The 16085-nt window shown below is 45.2% G+C and overlaps 1 long non-coding RNA gene across 1 annotated transcript; it reads right to left on the bottom strand.

The window, feature by feature from the left end:
* Nucleotides 1–9822: 9822 nt before the first annotated feature.
* Nucleotides 9823–15807, bottom strand: LOC136640988 (uncharacterized). Its single transcript, XR_010793834.1, has 2 exons — nucleotides 15656–15807; nucleotides 9823–12267 (listed from the first exon to the last, which is right to left on the bottom strand). It is a non-coding gene; the product is annotated as an uncharacterized lncRNA (long non-coding RNA).
* Nucleotides 15808–16085: the final 278 nt, after the last annotated feature.

The following is a 16085-nucleotide window of genomic DNA, read 5'->3' as shown; positions in this document are numbered from 1 at the left end:
AGTCACACACACACACACACCCGTGTCAACTTACTAACACCTTATTGCAGCAGTTCTCAAACTTTTAGCACTGGGACCCACTTTTTAGAATGACAATCTGTCCAGGACCCATTGGAACTGATGTCATAGCCAGAAGTGACATCATCAAGCAAATTAAAATAAATAATTATAAATAATCAAATTAAAATAAATACTTAAATAAGGGAAGCCAGTCCTGTTCCACCAAGTGAATCTACTCTGAAGTAAGTCCCATAGTGGTCAATGGGGCTTACTCTCAGGAAAGTGTGGATAGAATTGCAGACTGTGAGCTCAAGCCTATGCATGTCTACTCAGAAGTAAGTCCCATAGTGGTCAATGGAGCTTATTCTGTAGTCTGCCTGCAATAACCCCCCCCCCCCAAAAAAAAGAATCAGTGAGATTTCCAGCCCTCCCCAGTGTTCAGTTTAAAGTTTTTCTATTTCAGGCATATCAAGATAAAGACCCACCTGGCTTTGCAAGTGCAAAATAGAAAAGATTTCCCTTACCAGCTCAAGCCTCTTTTTTTGTTCTTTTTAGTGGGGGGGGGGCTGCCTTCTGGAGCATTTGTTGCGCTCCAGTTCCATTGGATTGGGACCCTTCTGGTGTCCTCACATTCTTCTTTGCCTGGCCTAACCATCAGCCAAGGCACGTCTGCCTACTCATGAGTAAATGCGACCGTGAGGCTGCTTCGCTTTCCATAGGGCTCAATATACTTGCAAGTGGGGGGGGACCTCCTTCTCTGGGGGCTGCATTCATATGATCAGGACCATTCTGGTGTCGTTGGATTCCTCTCAGTCTGCCCTTTCCGACAGACTATGGCAAGTACGCCTACTCATGTGTAAACACGTGATACGGCTCACTTTCACTTTCTATAGGGCTCCATGCATTTTTTCTTTCTGGTTTTTTGGCCATAACTTTTGAAGGAAAGGAGCTAATTCAATTCAGTTTATTGCATTGCATTCTGCTGGGAATTCCGCATCCAACGGTGTATGGCATGACAGGGTAGCTCCTAAAGCCGCAATTTTAGTGCTTCACCCCCCAGGGTGCATCACCCCCTGGCACGTCACCTGGTGCAGCCCGCACCCCCTAGCGACACCACTGCTTGTAGCCATTCTACAGCCTGCTAGTGATTGTGCAGCAGCCAGGAAGAAGGGCCTAGGAGAGGGGGGTAAAGGGGGTATAATTTGTACCCAGGCCCAGGGTCAAAAAGGGGGCCCAGGAGCCAAAGGAGGAGGCCCACAAATTTCCTGGAATATTACATTTTCCTAACTACTCTGACTTGTAGCCCGCACGGGATGCTGGGGATAGGATACTACAACGAGCTTGTGGCTGCAGCTACTGCAATTGGTATTGCTATAGTAATTGGTATTACTGCAGCTATTGGTAAGCCATATGTGCTGGGCCAAGGAATGCATACATGGCACTCCTTAACACAGTGTCAAATCTGGGAAGAAACTGGCCTGCTACAATAACTCCTTGGCTTGTGGACCTGCTTATGATGAAGGAGTGTATAGGGGCTCAGGGACACAGCTGCGGGGCTACAGCTGCTGCAGAAGCAAGTTTTGGTAAGCACAGGACACTTTCCATTCTAGTGTGAGCCTAAATATGATGATGCTAATTTTTTGCATCATTTTCTATATTTAAAAGATTTTGGAGAGACTTAGGAGTGTGTTTGGTTTTCCATATCGCTGAATTTAGCTGCCAATGTCACATGGGTGGGTAGACCTGGGCTCCAAAGACTTTTTCAGCAGCCTCCACTCCCCCCCCCCCACTCTGTTTTGCCTCTCCCTATCCCAATTTTGTTCACCCATCACCACCCTCCCCCCGCTGTTTCACCCCTCCCCTTTCTGAAGGGGCCCAAAGAAACTTCATACCCCCAGATAAAATTCCTCTCAGAGGCCCTGTCAGAAAGCCCCATGCTGTCAGTAGTGGGCCACAGATTATCCACCAGAACAGGTAAGGTGATGGCTGAAGTGGGTGAAGGTGAATCAGAGGTGGTTGGGGGCAGAGACTGGGCCATGCCAGGGCAGTTTGGAGATGGGATGGGAAGATCTTGGTGGCAACAGCAAATCCTAACCCCTTTCACCCAGTCCAACATACCCTCTGACCCGCCCTCCCAGACTTATGCCAGCTAAATAGCTGGTGTGGGTCCAAAGAGACCCATCGGATGCCAGATGACTGATAGGGAATTAAATGAAAAAGATTTTTATGTACCTCCCCCAGGCCATCTGGTTACCACCACCACCATCCCCACTATAGCATACAGTGTGTGCTCTGTCAGTAGCAGTGCATGCTATGTGCTGGCAGGAGAATGGGTTAGGCTGTTCTTTTCTTGATACCTGATCAGGAGAAAAGCAGTTGCAGAAATTGAGCGGGGGGGGGGGGGTTGAAAAGAAGGAGGGTGCAGCACTTCCTTCTGTCCACTCCTCCGCCCCAGGAGATGATGTGTCCACTTTACATTTCTTCAGCAACTCTGCATGTTTTGAAACATATTCAATCTTTGAATCATATGTTGAATCCTGTTCAAACATATTCCATATTTTGCAATCCCGTCAAGATACACCCTGATAGTAATCTGATCTACTTCATGTAATGCAGCCGATTGCCACTAGGTGGCACATTGGGACTTCTTACAGATCTAAGTAGGACCAACTCCCAAAATCTACAAAAAAAGCACACATTCTTGAAAGAAAACGCATGCTGCAGCTATTTCAGCATTATTTAATTTCATTGCATTTATGTTCATTTATAGTCTAGCCAATCTGGTTCTGCAATGCTAATGTAATGCCAAAAGTGCTTTGTTATGTAAAAATAGTCTTTTCACAGAGTGGAAAATACTATTAATCAGTAGGAATTACAGAGTAATTCTGTGTGTATTTACTTGGAAGCATGTCCTACTGTTCTCAAAGGGTTTTACTCTCAGGTAAGTGTTGGGTTGTAGCCCCAGCAACCCAGATATTACTGATGTAGTATTGCCATTTCCAAACTCCCTTTAAAACTTTTGGGCTAGGTGAATTTGCCCTCTCCATCCTATACCACTTCTTAATCTTGGACCTTCCTACAGGGATCTCTTACTGAGTTAAATGTCGGCATCACAGTATTGATTTTATCAGCTCTGCCTATAGTTCTGCAGTTTGTGTCAAGCAAAGATGTGAAAGTCACAGTAGCTTTTTAATGCTAGTGCATGCAAAGAGAAGTAGCATGCTGAATTAAATCAGTGGTAGAAAAATAGTGTTTTTTGTTTTTTTGTTTTTGTTTTTTTTAACAAATGAAGGGTTTCCCCAAAGCAATCCTGGAGATTTGGATGATTTTACATGTCATTATGGATCAAAATCCAAAGAATTGTGTATCCTCCAGCCTAGTCAGAAATTATACCAAGCTTTATTTCTGTCCTGCTTCCTACATGCATGCCATGAATGGTCCAGTAGTTTAATGTTGCTTCTGTGCCTGATGCTTGGCACTACACACATCTTCAAACCAGTGGGGAACAATTCAGCAGAAACAGAGCACAAACAGCATACACCAAGAACTTTCCTTTCCAAGATCATTTTTAGTCCAAGCAGTAGCACACCAAGGGAGTTTTCTTAATTATGTCCCCTGTGAGTAAAGTGGGTATCTTGTGGGCAGATGTGCTGGATACCCACTGGGCAGAGGGGACCTCAGGGATGTGCAGTGCAGGGGCAGCAGGTGAGGCAGCACTGCCCTGTCATTGTCCATGAAAAAGCATCGTGGCTGCTTTTCCCCGAGGAGGTTCTCCTTAGAACTTCTTTCTCGGGTGTAAGGAGAGCTTTCTCAAGGGTAAGCATGTGGGATAACTGTGACGCTTTTCCACGGACTGTGCTGGGCAGTTCTGCCTCACCTGCTCCCCCTGCATTGCAAGTCCCTGGGGGACCTCAAAGTTCAGAGGAATAAGGAACCTCAGAGTTCCTTATGGGCTGGTGGTACCTGCATGTGACCTCTGACTGTTTGTGCTGGTGGCTGTGGCTCACTGAACAGCAGAGCCACTTTTGCACTGTTGGACCTGGACTTGCAGTGGCAGATGTCACTATCTTTATTTACCTTGAAAATTTATTTTGGCTGGCATAAAATGTAAATACGGGTCCAGATTGTTTATCTGCAGATTCAGGCCCCACAGTTTTATCTAGCTGCAGATTCCAAACCCATGGATTAACTGGACCTGTTGCCCTCCAAACATGTCCAGAGTTGCACTCTGGTCATGTCTGGAGGGTGTCCTGATGACTTCACTGGCTCTCAGAATGCCTTCTAAAGGCATTTTAATGCTACTTCCAGTTTTTGGGGGAAACTAGAAGGGACATTTTTATGCCTTTAAAAGGCGTTCTGAGGGCCAGGGAATCCCCACATGGCCTCCCCGGCCCTCAAAATACCCTCCAAACATGACCTGAGCACAGCTCCAGTTGGGTTGGAGTGTCTGGCGTGCCTGACCTGTATATTTCATTATCCACAGGTCAACTGTGACCCTGGTCCCTGTGCCGCCCAGAGCCAGGACTACAAAATGCTGCACCACATGCTGCACCATCTCCTACCGGATGTGTCCAGAGGCCTTTTAAAGGCCGGAGAGGCCAGCCCTGGTCTCCCTGGTCCCCAGAAGGCCTAAAAATGTTGCCTCCAGTTTTTGTCTCAGAAGGTCTTCCGGGGGCTGGGGAGCCCATGGGTGACCTCTCTGGCCCTCAGATGGCCCCTGGACACACTTGGTGGAGGGGTGATGTGATGTGGTATTGGGGTGGCATTTTGTGGCCTGGACCAGGGTGGCACATGGGCCAGGATCGCACTTGACCTGTGGATAATGCAATCTGCAAGTCAAGCATGCCAGAACTTCCAAATGTGATTGGGGCTGTGTTCTCATCCTGTCCAGAGGGTGTTCTGGAAAAGCCTGTAAAGGCCTTTTTAAAAAATAATGGCTGAAAGAGTAAAGCGATGAAAGCCAAGGTATTGCTGTATTTCTAGGTACATTTGCCTTAAGATTGTAGCCTTAAAATAACATGAGCTGCTGCATACTCTTCCTCAGGTAGCCCTTAAGAAAGACGTAGACATTAATATTTCCCCCAGTCAAAAATGTCTCAGGTTGCTTCCTGCTGAGCCTGATTTTTCTCAGGTAAGATCCTTTGAATATATTCAGGGGCAACACCTGGGTGCACCCACTGATGACCACACTGCCCATCTGTAGGAGAGGTCCTGGCTCTACTCCCTGGTTCCCACCTTGGTTTGCAGCTACTCTCCAGGGTTCTAGACAGCATCTTTCTCAGTTCTGTGTGGAAATTCCAGAGGTGGCACCTGGAATCTTCTGTATGCAAAGCAAATGCTCTGCCACTGAGCTATGGTCTCATGCTGTAAATAAAATCCTCATGATCAAAGGCAGCACACCTCTGTAGGCAGGAACCACAAAGTTCAAAACTAAGAATCCTTAGATTGCTGCTCTGCTACCTCACATGGGAAGCCACAAAAAACTGGCAGGCTGAGACATGACAGACAAAGTTGGAGGGTTTGGAGGAAAAAGAGGAGACCCCTCCTAGTTGTAGACATGAGGATGGTCTGAAAGTGGAGGATGCTTGCAACAAAACACAAAATGTCTAATGTCTCATTTCAATCTGCATCGCTTCAAAGATTTCAAGGGTCAGCAGAAGTGACAGAAGGAATGAGCAGTAATCTGAACAGGAGAGTGTCTCTCTTGGAAGAAGAAAACAAGGCACCAAAAAGACAACAAGAAATGATTACACGTGGATTATTGTTTCATATGCAAGCTCTAGTTGTCTTTAAGTATTTTTATTTGAAATCTGAAATGTTAAACACCAGTTTTAAAGCAAGTTTTACTAAAATGCAGCAAAGAAAGCTTTACTGCAGAAATCATAAGAAAAAAAATAACAAAGGGATAAAATCATTATGCCAATATGATTAGGAAGGTTTTAAAAAAAAAAAGTCTATGTGTATATGTCACAAAAAGAATTTTTAATACAATTGTTCTAAAACTGTTCATGCACTGTTTTAATCAAAAGACAATTGGCTTTAATTTATAACAAAAAAGAAGTGGGTTTCCTATATAGAATAGCCCGTGCAAAATGAACGGCAGCATCCAGTCAGTTCTGTGCAATGAACAGGGGGGAAACATTATATACAAAGAGAACAGAATACACAGTGCCGGTGACAGATGTGCTGTTTCATTATGCAAAGTGGCTCTGATTAACAGTGACTCAGTCCCGGATAGTGCACTGGATGTAAACAGCCATGAGGAAGTTCTCCGCTGGAGTCACTGTTAATCAAGCACACTGCAGTTCAACATCCTTCAGTATGCATCCTATCTGTTTTATAAAGGGGTTGCACATCTGTATTTCACTCAGACATAAAACAGAAGTTGGTACTCACTTTTGGCAGCCTCTTACTGGGTTCCTCTGTGTGCAGCCCCTGCATTAAAATTCCAAGCCCCTTCCTGTTCTGAATGGAACTGATGTTCCAGCAAGGGAGTTTTGCTATACTCCACTGGCCTCGGTCCTGGCTGGAAGCACCCTCTATCTTTTTGCCTGTTTATGGTATTATTATTGGCACCTGAAATAGATTTGCTTGCATCCCTCAGAGAAGCAGGGACTGCCCTCCTGTTCTCAAGGGCCTTGCTGCAATGTAACAGGGGACCGTAACTTGGATACTCTATTTTGTGCTGCTGAATGCAACATGGATCCTGAAAACAGCAGCTGCTTTCGGTGAGAGGTGCACAGAATGCAAGATCGTATAATCTACTCATCTTGCTACCTTTGGCTACAGCTTTCCATATCAGTTTAAATCATAAGTTTTGATTTCTACAGTGGACTATACTCAGGGTAGCTTACAGTTGAGCTAAGTAACATAAGAAGTTGTGTGAAACCGCTCCTCTTCCCCAATGTCACTGACTCCTCCTCATTGGTTTATAAGGTTGCCAGCCTTTTTTTCTTGCAGGACCTCATGTGCCTTTAACTGTGTGGCATTCAGAAATTCTGCAAGTTAAACTTTTTTCCCCATGGAGTGGTTTCAATCAAATAATTTTTGTGTGACATTGAAGTGGAAAGTCACTGGCCTGGTTCAAACATACCGGTGACCCATCATGGTTTAAGATTGTGAGTAAAAACCAGCATGAGCTTGCTTTGATATTCTAGCTGGTAAACAAGCTGCCGTTTGCAGAATTCAGATGCTACAACTGTCTACACCACTTGAGGCACAAAGGATACATGGAATGGGCTGCCTGGTCAGCCTCATACTTGGTCCTCTCCTGTTCTGAGGACCTCCAAAAGTAAAAGCAGGTTGTAGGATGGAAAGACAGTTTCCCCAAGGAAAAAAAATGGAAGAGAAAAGCAGGGGAACCCAAAAAGGAGGAGCATCTCCCCCACGTCTAAGTGGGTGTCTCAGATGCAGTGGGAGAGGAAATCAACTGTCCTCATGGTCATGTTGTCTCCTCCTCGAGCAGTTTCCTGGGAAGGATTTCCAAGTCCTGGCAGGACCACCAACCTCTGGCTCATCCACTTCATCACTGACTTTAAAATTGGCTTTTAACATCTTCAGAGAATTTCCTGCAGCCACTAGTTCTTCCCCTTCCTATTCTGTATCCTAGATCATGATTCTCTATTGCTGGAGGCAATGGAGATGGTCCTGAATTCTGGCACAATGAGTGAGATTCTGCCTGTGACTCCTGGCAGGAGTGGGGGCAGCAGTAGCAGGATGGGGGGGGGGAGGCAACAGCTTCTGGTGCTGCATCTCTTGCCTTGCTGCATCCCTAATGAAGCTGTTCAATCCAGGTTGCTCCAGCTCTCTGGGTGCACCTGGACAACAACTGTGGTTTGTTCTAAACCAGGGAAGGATAGCTTTGAAATCACCATCCCTTTTGTGCAAAGGGGGACAGGAAGGTGTGTGAACCTGAGTCTCATGCTAGCTTGTGCTCATGATGCTAAAAGATGATCACTGAATCAGGTCTCTGCTTGTGGAAATTTATTAGCTCAAAAATGACCTTGTACTTTGACTTAAGACAACTGTCTCCTGTGCCTAGTGAGCAGACGTGATGACTCTGTACAGGCTTTGATTATAAAACTGATGCTCAAGGTTATTGTGAGCAGAGCCAGAATAAAAATTGACAGGTACCCTGTATGTTGAGTGATATCTGCTATTTTAGTCCAGTTTTCCAGCTCTACTAACCTGGGTTAGAAGAGTACTGCATAGCTCCATATCCTCAGTTTTTCCAAGCATGTTCAAGCCATGGCCTTTGGACTAAATACATCCTTTTGTAACACTTAGGGCACAATCCTAACCCCTTATGTCATTGCTTTCCAGCACTGGCATAGTGGTGCCAATGGGACGTGTGCTGCATCCTGCAGTTGGGTATCACTCACAGAAGCCTCCTCAAAGTAAGGCAATGTTTGTTCCCTTACCTCAGAGCTGCATTGCTCTGACATAAGAGGTTAGGATTGCGCCCTTAACCTCACAAGTGCAATAATTTTCATGGCAAAGTTTTCAGCTGTCTGTTGAGAGATGGAAGCATTTGCTAAAGCCAGTCACTTGTGCACTTTCGCTCAGTGTCTACCCTAACCCTGATTGTCACTAAATCAATCCACAATAGGAAGTCCGCTAACCCACAGAATTTGTGGAAAGCCTTTTGGGCTTAGGCTGTGGCTCTATAAAGCCGACAGCTTCAAGTTACAGGCCAGGAGTTGTAAATATTCCAACCACGCATTTGACACTGATTAGCCAAAACAATCTGCACATTCACATGTGGGCTTTCCTTGCTGACATCTGTGTTTCTTTTTTCCCCTCTCTCTTTCCTGGGGCTGGTTTGCTGGCTTGCTCACTAGTCACAGGGCGGGCGGGCAGGCGGGCAGTGTAGGCCTCAGGCGGGGAGCAGTGGGTTTCAGATGGAATTACCCCCTAGTAATAGCTTGCTCAGCTTGCCAGTTTTGACATTTACTAGGTGAGAGTGAAGGGGCGTGCCCCAAAGCCCTTCAGGAATGTTAATTGGCTAAAGCTGTGGCCAATGCAAAGCAGTGTGTAGTAAGGCAAGCCGCCTGGATTGTTTGATATTTGGTGTGTTTAGGATCTGATTGTGGATGGAGTTTTATGGAGGCTGTCTGTAGTGTTGCTCTTTGGAGCCTCTTTTATACACAGGAAGGATGGTAGGAATCACACCAGCTTTTGGAAGGCAGTGGGATAATTCAATGTGATGCTTTCATCTTAAGGTGCGGATGCTTTGAATTTTTGAGCCTTATCCCTTCTACCTTTTCAACTTGATGGCTTGACTTTTCTGCAGTGCATCACAGGGACATCACAGGGTCTCAAAGCACCTGACAAATAGGCGGAAAAAAGTCAAGCTTCCCAAGCACAGACAGGAAATGGATACAAGCAAAGCAGGATAACAGAAGTTCATAGGAAATGGCCTTATTCTGAACCAGTCCATTGGTCCATCTAGGTCAGTACCTTATTGTCAACACAGATTTGGCAGTGGCTCTCCATGTTTTGAGACAGGAATTTTGCTTTTCCATATCTGAAGATACCAGGGAATGAACTTTCGACCATCTGCATGCAAAACAGGTTCTTTACCACTGAGCGACAGCCCTCCTTGAGTTCTTGCAACCAAGCAAGCTGCCTTATTAAAAAATGACCATTTGGGGGCAAAGTCACACAAATGATTTGCTTAGGTTAACAATCCTTTAAATCAGGGATGGGTAAACATTTTGGCAAGAGGGCACTGTGACACTGTGTTGGGGGCTGGGGAAAAAAGAATTAATTAGCATTTCAAATTTGAATAAATTTCCATAAATGAATACATTAGAGATGGAATTTATATGAATGAATGAATTTTACTGATCTTATTTATAATACACATGAGAACGACAGTACAGGCATGTAGAACCACATGAGAACTATGAACTGTTTGCCACACACCTCTTGCCACACACCTCTTTCACAGTGAAAACTTACAGATCAAGAAACACATGGAGACATAATTTGTTCAGAGGCAATGGGAGGGGTGTTAAAATAATGCCCAGGGAAAAGCAGAAAACACATGGAGATTATAAAAGGCCTTGCTCTAACTCAGCCCGTAGCTTGTGTCTGGCAGTCACGGACCAATGTGGGCTCCAACAGTCTTCAACGGGCCAGAGCTCACTGAAGACTGGGGGCTCCCTGCGGGCTGGATTGAGGGACCCTGAGGTCTACAAATGGCCCCCAAACCAAGGTTTGCCCACTCCTGCTTTAAATGCTTCTGACCAGACACTTATGTCAGTTGCTAGTGAGGCTAAAAACCAAAGTATAATGCGGGCTACTCATTTTGAAGGTTAGCTCAGGTAACTCAGAATAATGTGATATATGAAGATTGCACAATGCGTGCTTCTAAAACAAGAACACTGGAAAGAGGAGAGCATACAATGCAAATGTGCTTTCAGCAATGAGTAAAAACACTGCAATGGATGAAGAGAGGTTGAAAATGCCACCGCTCATACTACAAACAAAATCAGTAGAATGAAATATGCAGGAAAATACAAAATCCATATCATAATGAACCAAGAAGACCTCTTAAGCAAGGCCATTTAAGAGCCAAGTCACATGACTTCAAATTCCGACTCAGAGAACACTTCTTTGGAACTAAGTTAAACTTCTATTATCATCATGTGATAATATTCATGTGTTGATCATCATGTGACAATCCTATTGTCGTTTGTTTTGTTTTGTTTTGTTTTAATTGCATATACATACATACAATTAGGAAGCTGCCTTTGGCTATTGATTCACAGCATGTGGCCAAGTGTAAACACAGCAGAAAACTTGCATATAGGGTTGTAGCACATTATATTTATTTATTTATTTATTTATTTATAGTATTTATATGTTGCATTTGAACAAGTTTCTCAGGGTCATTTACAAGAAAAGTGTGAAACATTTATATAAATTCCTACACAGAAATGCCTTATATAAAGAAATGCCTTTATATAAAAATCTGGCAATATGCAAAATGATCCTAAGCTCACAGATGGATTTCTCTCTGTTTTCAGAATCTGAAAATTCAGTTTCAGAATCTGAGCTCACACTTTTCATTGCCCACTGAATTATTACACTGATTTTTCTGATGGATAATTAACATTTTCTGCTCTGTCATTTGTTTAATGAGCATTTTAAAGACAGCATAGCTCCAAGTACCATGCCCATGCCTGGGCAGGAGGTCTGGTCTAGAGGGTTGAGCCTCCATTTGCCTGAAGATAACATCCGAAGGTCGCCAGTTCGAAGCCACCGGCACCGTGCGACCTTGAAGCAGATGACAAGCTGAGCCGAGTTATTCCATCTGCTCTGAGCGTGGGAGGATGGAGGCCAGAATGTGCGGCCAGATCAAGACAGAAACATCTAATTGTTGTGGTTTCTTGAAAGATAGAACCTTTCAAATTGTAAAAATCCCTATGGGGATTTAAATTGCCTGCCCACGTAAACCGCCTTGAATAAAGTCCGAGGAGAAATCTGAGGACATAGAAAGGCGGTATATAAATACCTGTATTGTATTGTATTGTTCAGTGGGTGCCAAACCACACCCCTGACCATGGATCCCAAGGCGCCTGGGAGGGGTTCTGAGGCATGGGGAGGCCACGTGTGGTCTCCCTGTACCTCAGAACACCTTAGGGCAGTAGTTCTCAAGCGTTTAGCACTGGGACCCACTTTTTAGAATGAGAATCTGTCAGGACCCACCGGAAGTGATGTCATGACTGAAAGTGACATCATCAAGCAGGAACATTTTTAACAATCCTAGGCTGCAATCCTACCCACACTTACCCAGGAGTGACTGTCATTGTTAAAAGCATACATATAGTAGCCTGTTAAAAGTACAGATCTGTAATATTTCCCCAAATACAGTCACGCACCAGTCTAATATATTAAAAATAAAATATTGAAATGAATGGGGACCCACCTGAAATTGGCTCGTGACCCACCTAATGGGTCCCAACCCACAGTTTGAGAAACACTGCCTTAGGGTGTTCTGGGCATCTGGTTCACAGAAGTGCTAACACCCTGGTGGTGTTAAAAAGTTTTGTGTCCCCAGGGGTGCCAGACCCCTTAGCTACACCACTATGCTTGAGCATCCTAGGAGTCAGCTGACAGTATGAATTAACTAAGGAATTAAGAAGTGATGCTAGATTACCATTGGCAAGATGAAAAATACAGATAACTTTACAGTCATTTTCGCCATATCAAGACAGGAACAACAGCGAACCCCAGGCTTAGCAATGAAAACATGGGTGCCTATGAGGGAAGGAAAAAAGCCATGAGAAAGGTCAGTTAATGTCACACATTCCTCTTTATTGAGGCAATAAAGAATGAAATTGTGGAAGCCCAGTGAGGTTGACTACAGAAAGCAAGAAAAAAGCTGCATGCCTGCAATCCTCAGATTGTCTTATCAGTATGACATGGATGATGATGCAGGACTTTGGCCAGTGAGTCTTTGATCTCCAGTTGTTTTATAAAAATACAAACATCGCAATCCAAACTTGCGCTGGAAACAGGCAGGCCAGTAAGCCTGTGCTGTATCCAGCGCAAGTTTTAGGTGCTTGGTTGCTCAGCTCAGGGCAAGAAGAATTGCTTCCCCTTACCCCAGGGAGAGCCACTGCAGTCCCAATGGGGCTACTCGAATCTGCGCCACCTCTGGAGGTAGCGCAAATCTGAGCAGCCCAGGGCTGGCTCAGGCTGCCCAGGAACGGGATTAGGATCCGGCTATAGCTGGATCCTGGCCCCGCCTCCCACTCCCCACCCACCCACCCATCCCCAGGACGGCCCACTGACTACCCTCCCCCCCACCCCAAAACACCTCCTCCCCACCCTCCCCACACACCCCCAGACCCCTGCACTGGCCGAGCTCGGCCAGCCCAAACTTATCTCCCCAGGGCTGCAACGGCCCAGTTAGGCTGTCGCAAGTCCCTTGTGTCACCCTAACTGCCTCCATGGTGGTGCGAATGTGCTTTACTACTAGTTAGGATTGCATCCTTAATCTCATAATTGCAATTTTTCCAGAAGAGAGACAAACATTATTTTCCACAAAAACATGCAGAATGAAAACTAGGTAGCCCCTTTTTGTAGAGAAAGCCCATTTTTAAAAGGGGCAATTGTTGGCAGAGAATCAATGAGAGAAAGGCCTACTCGGTCCTTTTCCTGCCAGTTGTTTTTGCTCCAGATCACCCAAGTAAGTTTTCCAGCTGTGGAATTCTAGATGTAGGTTTACTCTCACAAAAGGACATATAGAATTCCTGGGCAATCTGAACCTGAACAAATGACTGGCAGCCAAAGGGTAAAAAAAAAAAAATCTCTCCATTCTCCATTCAAAATTGCCTTCCTCAAAGCTTGTCTTTACAAAAAAGCATTTGTTGGGGCTTTGCTACATGCCCTTCTGTGTCACATCTGTTAGTAAGGCCTAAGCCAGGGAACCATGACTCACCAAGGGTCACACAGCTAAATCAGTGGCAGAGTTCAAACTATAGCTGAGGAGCCCCATTCCAGAACATTACTTTTGGAGGCCAGGTTTGCTGCCTCTCAGCAAAAGGCAGATCAAGAAGAAACAAACAATTGGGATAATTGTTTCCTACTTCATCCCTCAGCATTATGGTTTTCATTTGGGTCATTAGCTCCTCATTGGCCAAGGGCAGTGATTTCTCCTCAACAGGACACCGAGGGGTTAAAAGGCTCCTAAGTGCCTGCCCAGGTACTAAAGAGCTCTTGTGCTGTTGAAAAATTGAGTGTGCACACAACCACTCAGCAGAGCACCGTATGGCATTATATTATAATGTGCCATGGCTTGATTAGCACATGAAAAACAATCCTAGCAGTAAGGAATGCCAGTAACTACAACAAAGGGGGAAGCAGGGGGGAAAGGGGGTGGGCTATAGAGCAGGGAGGCAGAAGGAGAAATAGAAACCTTGCGATTTGTTTGGTGAAAAATTTACAGCCCGCGAGTTCATAAAATCATTTGACTGCTGGGTCTGTCACTGCAGGCTGCCTCTTTTTATAGGACTTGGTTTCATTTTTATAATTGAGAAGGGCTTCAAAAGAATCGTCGGCAATTAGGGCCCGCTCGGGGGATGGAAACCAGATGCCAAGGCCTGTAGTCTGTATAGGCAGCCATGTGGAGGGCCATAAAATCAAGGCAAGGGAAGGGAGGAGGGAAAAAAAGGTGGGGTCTTGCAGCTTCATGGCCAGGCTGTTCCGTCCACAAATGCTCTTTGGGAAGCCACCTGGGCCTCCCTAAAGTCGATGCCCTGCTCTGGTACCTCCTGCTCCTGGTCCATGTTGAGGTGAGCGGTTTGCCAGCCTGCCAACGCTGTCTCTTGGTGGCTACTCTTCTAAGGGCTTGGCAGTCTGCTGCCTTTACTTTTGCACTGAAGATGCTTCCTGTTAGTGACGTGGCTCTCAGTCTGCCTCTTAAGATTAACATGCATTTCAAGGCCACTTTTGGAAGTGTAATAAATGGATTCATGGAATGTGGTTGATGCATTAATACAACAGCAGCAATACAGCTGGATTCAGGCCTTGCAGCCCGGGAAGGACTGTACAGGACCACTATCCTCTCTAAATGTGCTTGAGGTATTCTAGGGGCTACTTGAACCTCAAAGGGACAATCCCTTTGGGATGTGAGTGCTGGGCACAGCTACTCCTGTCCTGAAGTGAGGAAGAGAAAGTATGGCTAGAATGACCAGAGACAAAGGCAAAAGGGTTCCTGTACCTTGATTGTGCAGGAGAGGAGAGTTCAGCCAGGGCAGCTTTTCTGACCCTTGTAAGACAAACTGTACTTGCCACCATTCCCTCTGCTATACAGTGAATAAAGATTCTGTGTGCCTGGTCTTCCTTTAAGAGCTGTCTGGTACTTATTATGACAGCTCACAAAATCACTCTTTAGTCAAAATTTGCCACCACTGGTGAAGATCATTAGTTGAGATCATTAGTTGAGATTAGTTGAGATAAAGCCAAGAGGTGGATAGGTCGTGGACCCTCCATCTTTGGACGCAATGTACCTCTGAAGACCACTAGCTGTGGGCAGATCAGAGGATAGGGCTATCCTGCATGTAAGCTTCCCAGATGTGTCTGGAGGGTTACTATGGCAAACAGAATACTGGACTTGATGGCCCCTCAGTCTGATCCAGCAGGGCCCTTCTTGAAGTTCTTTTTGATTCATCTAATGAATTTCTACCCTGCTTTTCATTAGAACTCAAAGCAGCTTACAAATCAAACCCCATAAAAGAAATTCCAATAACATATGTCCTTGAGACTTTCCGAGTGGCTTCCATTAGAGCTATGCAATCAATACAAAAGTAATAACCCACACCACACAGCCTCAACATAAAGCAATAAAAACCATCTAAAAGCTGTTCCAGAATTACCTAGAACAAAGGTGCTTCACTGTTAACTGCTGCAAGACAGGCAAAATTCAACAGGCACAGTTCACCGCATATCTATGTCAGGGGAAGCAGCAGTTACTGAAGTTTTGCCTGACACATTAAAGGCACAGAACCTCAGTGAGGATAATGAGTGGATTCCTACACCTAAAAGTCCTTTCAATAGCCTTTGGGCTCAATCCTAGCCAACTTTCAAGCACTGATGCAGTCACAAATGCACCCTCAAAGTAAGGGAATAAGCATTCACGTACCTTGAGGAGATCTCCATGACTGCCCTCCTCCCATTGCAGGATGCATCAGCACTGGAAAGTTGGATATGATTGGGCCCTTTGGCTCTTTGTCCAGATTCTTACATTGATTTGCACTCTGACACACAAGTTGTGGAGAGTGCATGGTTCACCGCTGCTTGTCCTTTCAGATGACATGGAAGTGACGACAACAAGCCTCAGACCTTTCAGGCCAGTGGCAAATTATCTAAGCAGTCAGTCATCCTGCAGAACTGACATGGCACTCGTGTATCTTGTACCAGATTCCTTCACCAAAGTGCTTTCTGTGTAGGAATGTGGTGGCATCCGAAGCAGGCCTGAATTTTAAGTGACAGAGATAGCGTCATGTGCCGAAGAGCTGGAGATGCTGTTACTGCTGGTTCGTGCATGCACCCACAGATGGCGCAATTGGCCA

The sequence above is a fragment of the Tiliqua scincoides genome, chromosome 2 (assembly GCF_035046505.1).
Source record: "Tiliqua scincoides isolate rTilSci1 chromosome 2, rTilSci1.hap2, whole genome shotgun sequence".
In the NCBI taxonomy this organism is placed as follows: domain Eukaryota; kingdom Metazoa; phylum Chordata; class Lepidosauria; order Squamata; family Scincidae; genus Tiliqua; species Tiliqua scincoides.
This window is presented reverse-complemented; position numbering and strand designations above follow the sequence as displayed.